General features: G+C 37.3%; 1 pseudogene; it reads left to right on the top strand.

Moving 5' to 3' along the window:
• The first annotated feature begins 320 nt into the window (after window positions 1-320).
• On the top strand, window positions 321-10,019 carry LOC149191949 (serine/threonine-protein kinase D6PKL1 pseudogene; annotated as a pseudogene).
• The last annotated feature ends 346 nt before the right edge of the window (window positions 10,020-10,365 follow it).

The raw sequence follows: 10,365 nt of genomic DNA, 5'->3' as shown, positions 1-10,365 counted from the left end.
CATTATTACCTTGCAAAGTGTCGAAGTGGTCCTTGTTTATTTGTTTGACTGATTTTGGAGAAGAGGAAAAAAGCACTCCTCCATTTTGAGATCAGATTGGTATCAGACCTTCATTTGACCAAGTTGCAAGAATGGGAAAAAAGAGTCTCCAAGAGCTAAAGGAGCAGAATTTGGCTCTTCGTATGGAGAATATTGAGTTGAGAAGAATGCTAGAGATGGATGAAGAGGAGAAGAGGCATATGCGCCTTTAATTGCAGCATATGTTAGAAGAACAAGTTGTTGAAATTTACACTTCTATTACAACAAAAGAAACCTCCATAATGAAACTAGTATGTGGTCATGGTATAAAAAGTGGTTATGGACCATATGAGGAAGACGATGCATGTGAATTTTGCAATAATCTCCAAGATTCTCACAATATGCTAGATGATAAGAGTGGGTTTCTGGAGTCGTCGACAATGTCGTCGTCATCATCAGATGTTGAAAAGATGAATGGAAAGTTTAAGGAGGTAATAAGCATTTCAATTACAATTCCTTCTATTTATGTGCATAACACCTCTTTTGCATCATTTGAGAAACATATGAAAGGTATTGGTATGAATTTATTTTCCAAGATGGGTTATGAAGGAGGACACCTCGGCATAAATGGACAAGGTATCACCAATCCAATCATGGTTGAGGAGAGACCAAAGTCTCAGGGATTGGGATATGGTCAAAGGCATTTTGGAGAATGCTCTAAACGGTTTGAGTCACATCAACCATCTGAGGATGAGATGACAACACCACCTTCTAACAATGATCATTTATCTTCGAAGCGAGATGAATGCTTGAAGGGACCTTGCATGTCATAGTCCACTCTACTTTGTCAAATTTGCAGCCCAAGAGACAGGTATAATCCGCATGGGTGTTTTCCAAAGCATGCTAATTTTGAATACTTATGGAATAAGTACCCTTGTATTTTCTGTGATGGATTTGACCATTGTGTGGTTGTCTGTGAGAACCGCATGATAATGGTTAAAAGAATGGATCAGATTCCAGGCATCAAGCATAATGATTCTCCTTCACTGAGAGGACTTTGTTTTCAACAAGAAATAAGACGTTCGTTTGTACCCATTGCAAAATACATGGGCATGGCAATGAACGATGTTTGAAATTACATCCAGAGATTCATTCAAAGAGAGGAAAGGATATTTTGCAACGTAATGTAAGGGAAGCAAGTGGGGGCAAAGAGGAATCGCAACAATCCTAAGAAACCTTCAAGGAAAAGATGATGCAAAAAGATAACCCATATGCCTAAGAGAGGCAGATATTGGGTAGACTTGTTTATAAAGTTGCTTTGTAAATTTGTAATTACTTATTGTTGTTTGCCTGTTTAGGTAATTTTTCAAAGTGAACAATAATTGTCACTATGTGCAACAAGTATGTTTTTTCATTGATGTTATGTATTAGCTTGTTTATAAGTACACATGTTCAAGGACTTTCTGAATCTACAAGTTTTTCGTTCAAGTTTGTCTACATGTTTGTCATGTACTCACCAATGCAAGTATTCGAGATGAAACTTGTGTGAATAGAAGCTTTGTTTTTAATATTGTATAAGATGACTATGTTGTTGTAGGAAAATCCGATTATATCATTGAAATTTTGCAGTAGTGTACTTTTTATGTACAAGCTCAATTTGAGGATGGTAAAGCAAGTTTATGTTGCTTCTGATTTCCAAGATGGAGTCAAGTTTGTCTTCAACATTTTACCTTCAAGATGAAGTTGTTTTTTAGTCATGAAAAGATGAGATTAAAGAGAATGTTCAAATTCTACTCATTAGTATTTTTTCCTAAAACAACAATAAGAATATTGGCTCAAATCTTAACATGACAATACGTCTTCATGAAGAAGATAGGTGAAGTGCCTTGATTAGGGCTTGAAGGGAAAAAATTGAAAAGTAAGCATTTTGGATTGAGTTTTTGGGTGATTTTGAGTTTCAACTTCATTATATTTACTAGGGAAGTAAAATTTTGGAGTCCAAAAGTTCTCTGTGGGGAGGTGTGATCATGTGATCAAATTTTAGCTCAAAAATGAAAAATCCCAAAAAGTATTAAAATCAGTGTCAAGTCAAAGTGCTCGTCATTCTGAATGCAACGAAATTCATTTCACCTCAATCTGACACCATATGCTAAAGTTATCGTGTACTGGCTGTTTGGCCCAACAACTAAAATTTGAGCGGGTATACTGACTGGGTAGTTGACTAGGTGACCATACAACTAAGTCAGTAGGGTGACTGTGTGTACCCTCGGGCCAATCACAAGCTTAAAAGTGACATCCTCTAATTTTGGCACATGGTCAAATTTTATTAGTTCAAGGTTTGGTGATTTGGACCAATGGTTGGGTGCCATGTATCCTAGTCATGGGTTTCCATGTGGCACCCTAGGGACAGTCAAATTTTTTTGGTATGGTCAAACTGACGTCCCAGAGGTTCGAACCCCTGACCTCATGGACATAAACAGAGTGCTCTACCAATTGTGCTAGCAATGGTTCTTATTATACAAAGGCCAAAACTATTATTTAAATTTTCAATCAGCGTTATTTGGGAGGAGGGGTTTGGGCTCATCACAACTAAGTCACATGAACACATCGAACATTTTTGGAGCCAGAAGAAAGGACCTTGGCGGAATCCTGGCCCCTCATCACATCACCGGCATAAGACCAAGCGCGACGGAGAAAGGTGTCGACGGAGCAAGGGGCTATACCCTAGCTCTCAACCCATGGCCATATGCCATTGCAACGTGACCACAACACATGGATTAAGGTGCCAGTGGAAAGGCATTTTGGAGAGGGGCTAACCCAGGGTCCTTTGGACACCCATGTGACCCGACGCTAGGAGTTTAGGGGCTCGGTGGGAAGGGTTGGTCATTGCCCTATCCCTCGGTGTCGTGGCACCCGATAAGACCACGATATTGAGTTTTAAGGGCTAGGCCAGTAGGGGTGGGCATTAAGGCCCAGCTCGCAGCCTTATGTGGCCATATGACCTGAATTTATTTCCTTAAGGGGTTATTGGATAATTTAAAGTTCCAACAAATTGCACCAGCCGAAGGCAGATTTGTCCCCTCATTAGTGAAAAACAAAGCGGATTTGTAGGATAGTTAGATTGTTGGTTCGATTTGTAGGACAATTAACAATAAAACCTATGGGAGAGCTTAGAAAGCCATATCTTTACTAATTTTTGACCAAATTTAGCTCAAGAAGAGTCTACCTAGGGGTTTTTGGATAATCTGGATCCAATGGTGACCTCTATTTGTTGTTTTGAGCACATCTAAGGAGTATTTTTGCAGGCTAAAGACCAAGGGTGTATGGATCAATCAGGTTTTTGAAGTAGTTTTAGAAGGTGTTTGAGCATAGAGAAGTCCTTGTAGGGGTTTTCTCACCTTCATAAGTCTGTTGTAACAGTTGTTACTTGTAGGTTTCATCTCAGGTATAATTTTCTCATTATGTCATGTTGAGGGAATTTTATTTATGCTCTTCATTGTGGAATTGAAGTGCTCATGTAAGCTAATTTCAATTGGAGTATATGATCTTTGTAGGAGATGCCTTGTATTGCTTCTTTATGTGAGAGTTCTTTGTAGGAGAACATTACCTTGTAGGGGTAATAGCCACATTTTTTCATCAGCAAACTTTTATGTACTCCTTTTTACACTGAATATATAGAGTGGTCTAGTTATGTTGCCAGGCCCGAATATGTACCCCAGGAGGGGTGAACTCCATCAACAAATCCTTTGTTATGATATTCATGATGCATGTATGAGTTGTGTGATATTATGTTTCTTATGTTAAGTTTACACGTGAAGACTAACTCATGACTTGAAGAGACATTGAAAAAAAAACATGTTTTTCTTCAAGATCCATTATTACCTTGCAAAGCATCGGAATGGTCCTTGTTTATTTTTTTGTTTTGTTTTGGAGAAGAAGAAAAAGACACCTCCTCCATTTTCTGATTATTAGGTGTATTTTCCTTGACTGAGGATGACAGTTGTGAGGAAAGGTATCAAAGCTCGATGAGGACAAGGCTATGAGATGCTCTATGGAATGAGAGTTGAGTATCCCACTTGAGCAAGAGCTGCTAGCTCTAAAGAAGGAGCCTTAGGATGAGATTTAGGAGTTTGTGGAGCAGCCATATGTAGAGGAACATACATGAGGAAGAGTAGACACACCCACTCAACCAGAATCTTCCATAGAGGGGAGAAAGAGAACCAGATAAATTGATAGATTGCTTCAGGATTAATGGGAGAATATGGGAGCCCCCACATTGCAATGCAGGTAGAGGAGGTCACTTGATAGGTACACAAGTTACATGGCTCTTATGACCAAGCTCATTATGATAGAGTCTTCCTCATTTGAGGAAGCAATTACTCAACCATATTGGGTTGATTCATGGGGGAAGAATATGAATCCATCATGAAGACAGTGTATGGGAGGTGGTGCCGAGGCTAGATGGGAAATCGGTGGTTGGTTTGAGATGGATCCAAAAAGTGAATCATGCAGTGGATAGGATAATCGATAAGTACAATTACATATTTGTGGCCAAAGGATTCTCTCAGGTAGAGGTAGTGGACTATGAGGAAAATTTTGCACTAGTTGAAAGATATTCCTCAATCAGATCCATTCTAGCATTTTTTACACATATGGGGTGGAAAATCCACCAAATGGATGTGAAGACCGCATTTCTCAATGATTTTGTTGAGGAGAAAATTTTCATAGAGAATTCATAAGGAATTTAGACATGATCGAGAGTTGCATGTGTGCAGACTAAAGAGAGAATTGTATGGTCTCAAACAGGTGTCCTGAGCATGGTACACTTGGATCAATAGCTACCTCATTACATTAGGCTTCATAAAAAGTGAAGAAGATGTGAACCTCTATCACATTGTAGTAGATAGTAAATTTCTTATTCCTATTTTGTATGTTGATGATTTAATATTGAGAGGTGATGAGCAATTTACCCGCTCTTGCAAGGGAATTTGAGATGAAAAACATGGGGCCTCATGCATTACTTCCTAGGGCTGGAAGTATAGCAGGGTGATGATGAATTTTTTGTGTCTCAAGGCACGTATGCTACCAATATACTTTAGATATTTCACATGGATAATTGTAAGCCCATGGAAACACCTCTAGCTACAAATTGGAGGAAGGAGTATGCTTCTTCAAGTGAGGAAGTAGATGCTACCATTTACGGGTAGCTTGTGGTTCACTGATGTATCTTGTGAACACATGACCTGATATGTGCTATGCAGTCAACCAACATAACCGAGCTATGATGATGCCTACCAAATTATATTGGAAGGTAGCAAAGCATGTGTTCTAGTACCTCAGAGGCATTACCCAGTATGGATTATGGTACAAGCGAATAAAGGAAGTGAAGTTGCAAGGCTTCATCGATGAAGATTGGGTAGGAAGTTCATTTGACAAGAAAGTTACATCAAGTGCTATCTTCAATGTTGGGTCTACAACTATTTCCTAGTACAGCAGGAAGCAGAGGTTTGTGGCATTCACCTCAGTAGAGGTTGAATACATGGTTACAAGTCAAGAAGCATGTGAAACAATCTGGATGAGGAAAATACTTGTGGGACTCTTCAGTCAGGAGATGGATCTGACAGTGATATATTGTGGTAATCATAGTTTCATTAAGCTCTCTAATAATTTGGTATTTCATGATAGGTCCAAGCACATCGATATTTGGTATCATCATTTGTGGGACTATGTGAAGAGGAGAATTATGTTGTTACAATACATTCCAATTGAGGAGCAAGATGCTGGCATCTTGACAAAGGCATTTTTAAGAGGTAAATTTGAATTCCATAGGTGTAGGATAGGGTTGGTGGAAAATCCCTTTCTTGCTAAGATGGAGTGTTCAAAAAATGTATCAAGAAAGGCTCAATTTGACTTTAGCTTTAGTCAAATTTAGTAAATCAAATTTCCACATTAGCAGGACAACTTAGAGGTAGTTAACTAGTGTGACATGGATCTTTTCTCTCAGTTGGCTTAGTAAATTCGAGTTAGAGGGCTTAGTGTTCATGTATGCATGTGTGATTGCTAAATTTTCATTAGAGGAAATTTCAGCCTAAAAGTGGCCTCCTAAGAAAAAATAATAAAATAATAATTAAAATAATAAAATAAGAGTTATGAATTTTGGAGGGAAAAGAGGAAAAATATTTTTTTAATTTTATTTTTGGCTTATCTCCTTATAGGTTTACTCAAATTTCAAGTGTAGACACACGTTGGATGTGGAATTCTGCATCCAACAAGTTCCCATTATGCATACTTTTGAGAAGACCCACATTGATTAAAAAAAATGAAGATACATTAAAAAAGCATGTTGGACACATTTTTTTAATGTATCTTCATTTTTTATCAATGTGGGTCTTCTCAAAAGTATGCATATTGGGGACTCTCTTGATGTGGAATTAAATTCCGCATCCAACATGTGTCTACACTTGAAATTTGAGTAAACCTATAAGGAGATAAGCCAAAAATACAATTAATATTGTTTTTCTTATTTTCCCTCTAAAATATTTACATGTAACTCTTTTTAAATTTAAAGGATTTTGATTGGTTTACATATTATGACATGGAAATTGCCTGAAAATTTTATGGGCACTTTTAGGCTAAAATTTCCTTTATTGACTAATCCAGTTCAGTTATTTTTAGTTGTTTTCAGTTAACTAACTTCTAACTATTGTTAGAGTCAATTGAAGGTCAGTTGTGTAGTGGGAGAATAGTCTAACTTAGATATATTCTATTTAACTTATTAATTAGCCTAAAATAGCTAGTGCATGCAAAGAATCTGAGTTTCTCAGCTGAAGTGGATATGAAAAGGAAATATAAAATTAGTTGTAGACTAGTTTTGAGTGCATATGTGTTGCATGAAATCAATGATCAATTCTTGGGAATTGTGCAATCAATTTGGAGGATATTCCTAAATAATAGAGGCTTATTTCCTTGGGAATTATGCAAGGAAATAGGGGGCTCGGTGAGCAAAGAATTGACTAAGTGTTGGCTAGAGTTTTCCATTGAGCAGAGAGAATAGTGATTATTTTCATTTGATTAATGCAAAGAGGCTTGAGGGGTTTTCTCCCAATTAGGTTCCCCTAGAAATCACCACGTATTTGTGGTTTTTATCATTGCATGTCTATGCATGTTGTTCTAAATTGTGAATTTCATTCTACAGATCAATAGAGTAGAATTGTGTCTCGTGATTTGAGATTAACTTTCTTGATCAGTTGCAATTTTATCAAATTTCTACAAATTAACCCACATTAATTTAGATAGTATGCATGACTATTATGAAGAAAATCCACTTATGTACGTAGTATTCAACAGTACACCCATGTATAGATCTCAAAACATTGCTCATAAAAACCTCTTTGCAAACACAGTCTTTGTCTAGCAGAATAAGCATGTCTAACACAACATTACTCAGTTTCATGACACATTGTGAAATAAACATACTGATATTTTCATCTTCATAAAAATCTAAATCATATCTCAACTTTGGCATAGACAATTAAACTAGATATTTGCATCTGCATACACACCGAAATCATATCTCTGAATATATATTTAGATCATATATCATTGATCTTGCATTTATTAGCAACTTAAACATTTTTTCATAGTTGCACATGCAATAAGAAAACCAATCAAGCATATCCATTAGCTTTCCAATACACTTTTATATCTCTCATATCTAAGCATTCTCCTTGCTCTCTGGTGCACACTTGTTCCAAATTAGATCACACATGAATACTCCATAAAATATACACACAACTACTTGATCTCCTTATCCTTTTATAAGCTCTTTTCCTTGCCAATACAATGGGAAAATCCTTTGGATTTGTTGTCAATAATTGTTGACGGGATCAAATAGACATTGACATCACAAAACTATGGGATATTACCATGGAAAATTCTCATGGCATTTCACGTGCACACACAAATCGAGAATTTCACTTTAAGGATGTATACACAACTTTACTAAAGGAAAGTAATGTTTGTACATGACATTTCCACACAAGATTTGCATATAAGTTTAAACTTAAAATTCTTTAATTTGTTTCAAATCCAACATGTTACTATGCTACAAAAATCTTCATCATCTTCTGCAACGCCTGTACCAGCATTTGTATCATCTGCAATAGTTCAACAAACCTTTGTAGTCATTATCCATTCATAGACTTGTTGTGATTATTCAATCATAACAAGAGTGTGACATCAAGGAAAACACATTTGACATCTAGGTTGACATCATATTATATCTAGGTTGACATCAAGAACAACATATTAGTCATAATATCAACAAATGGAACTTGTGTTATCACAAAACATAGAAACAGGTAGAGTGTAATATACCTAAATATCTTTAATATTTTGTATTATCCATAGCAACTGCGTACAACATTATGCAACTACAATGTATTATGATTCAACAATGGAAAAAGAGATTGATCTATGTTTTTTTTTAGCCAAGAGACCTAGCAATTTCCTAGAAGGAAGGCTCCACCACTGGTGCTTGTCCTATCATGAATGTTGCTTGCCTAATGAATGATCGTATAGGTTTCTACAGTAAATTCTTTATCTTTAGGATACCATAATACAAAGTCTAAAATTCCATGCATATTTTTAAATATCCTCGTGTGATTTGAATGGAAAGTGGCATCCACCCATGGAATTTACCCATGGTATTGTAACTCAAAATGGTTATAGGTAATAAGCCTCATTTTGTAAAAGGACAAATTGTCCATCACAATGTAGTTTTTATAGTTATTCTCTATTTTAATAAAAAAAAATCTTTGTGGTTTGGTTTAATGTGTGTTCTCCTCTTTTCCTAGCATTTCAATTTTTTAGATCTTTGGGTTCCCGAAGATATGGATCAATGGTATCAGAACGGGTTATGAGTCCATGTAAATTAGGGTTTTAAGGGTCTCCAGTTACTTCAAATTTTATGTGCTTACTAACCTGTGAACAAGGGTTTTAATGTAAGACTTCCAAATTATTTTCCATTGATACACCCTCATTTAGGTCATATGCCAACTGCAAACCATGCACAAAAATATAAGTCTAAAAACAAGGATGAGTAGTGCAGTGCAAAAGGAAATGTCAAAGGATTCAACTGATTATGAAATGGGAGGATATCTACAACTACTACTATCACCTTATTCAAAGGGGAGGGAAGAATCCAGTAATTTATTGGCTTTGCTTTGCCCTTATTAGTCTTATCTATTCTAATGAGGAGAAAAGGACCATACGTTATGAAGAAAACTTTACTCTTGATATGGAGTTGAAGATTACGCAAAACATGGTAGAAAACGACCCCTACGACCCCCACTTTGATCAATCATGGCCCCACAAGTTGTTGCAACAATCTTGCATACATCAATTGGAGCAACATCAACAATGATACATGGCTCGGATCGAGCAACAAACCCCACAAGGATTACAGTGATGTCAGGTGGGACGCCATCTGGAACCTCAATGCCTAAGTCTTGCTAGGATTGTCACATTTTAGAATAATTTGGAAGCTTGGAAGTGGGGACACTGGTAGCATTTATTTGTGAAGGTCAAGGGAATGAAATGTTATTCCGCGATCAAGGTGATGGAAAAGAAGGCATTTTGGAACCAGAATAGGACGATGAGAGCCGAGACAAAGTGTGAGATTTTGGAAATTTTGGATCACCCTTTTCTACCCACACTATATGTGCACTTGGACCAGAGCTATTTCACGTGCCTAGTCATGGAAGTGTGCCTCGACAGGGACTTCCATGAGAACCATTAAATTTAGCTGACCAAGAGATCCAGTAACCATGCTGTGAGGTTCTATGCATCAAAAGTATTGTTGGTGTTGGAATATTTGCATATGTTGGGAATTGTATACAAAGATATGAAGCCTGAGAATTTCTTTTGTTCATGAAGATGGCCATATCATGCTCACTGGTTTTGACCTCTCCTTGAAATGTAGCATCCACCTAACATTGTAGGAGACCCCAAAATAAAAACTTGACACCGATAGTGATACCTCCACGGTCCTTGGGACTACCATCGCCATCATGGTTCTTTACCTCCTACGTTCTCCCTTGCACCAATGGTGGGCACCGCCCATAGGCGCCATTGGGGGCCCACATGGACAAAAATTCATGCCTTTTTGGGAAGACAAAATGCAAGCAGCCAAAGCTCCAAGAAGATCAGCACTCCACCTCATCATTGTCGGTTCTCTTGGCCGAGCCAACTGATGCTCATTCCATGTCATTCGCCGGCATGGAAAAGTACTTGGCACCGAATATCATCACCAATGAGATCCATGATAACGTTGTCAACTAGTGTACC

This window comes from Pinus tabuliformis, chromosome 2_2 (genome assembly GCF_031772625.1).
Source record: "Pinus tabuliformis cultivar Carrire ecotype Pingquan chromosome 2_2, CPIR1, whole genome shotgun sequence".
NCBI classification, from domain to species: domain Eukaryota; kingdom Viridiplantae; phylum Streptophyta; class Pinopsida; order Pinales; family Pinaceae; genus Pinus; species Pinus tabuliformis.
This window is presented reverse-complemented; position numbering and strand designations above follow the sequence as displayed.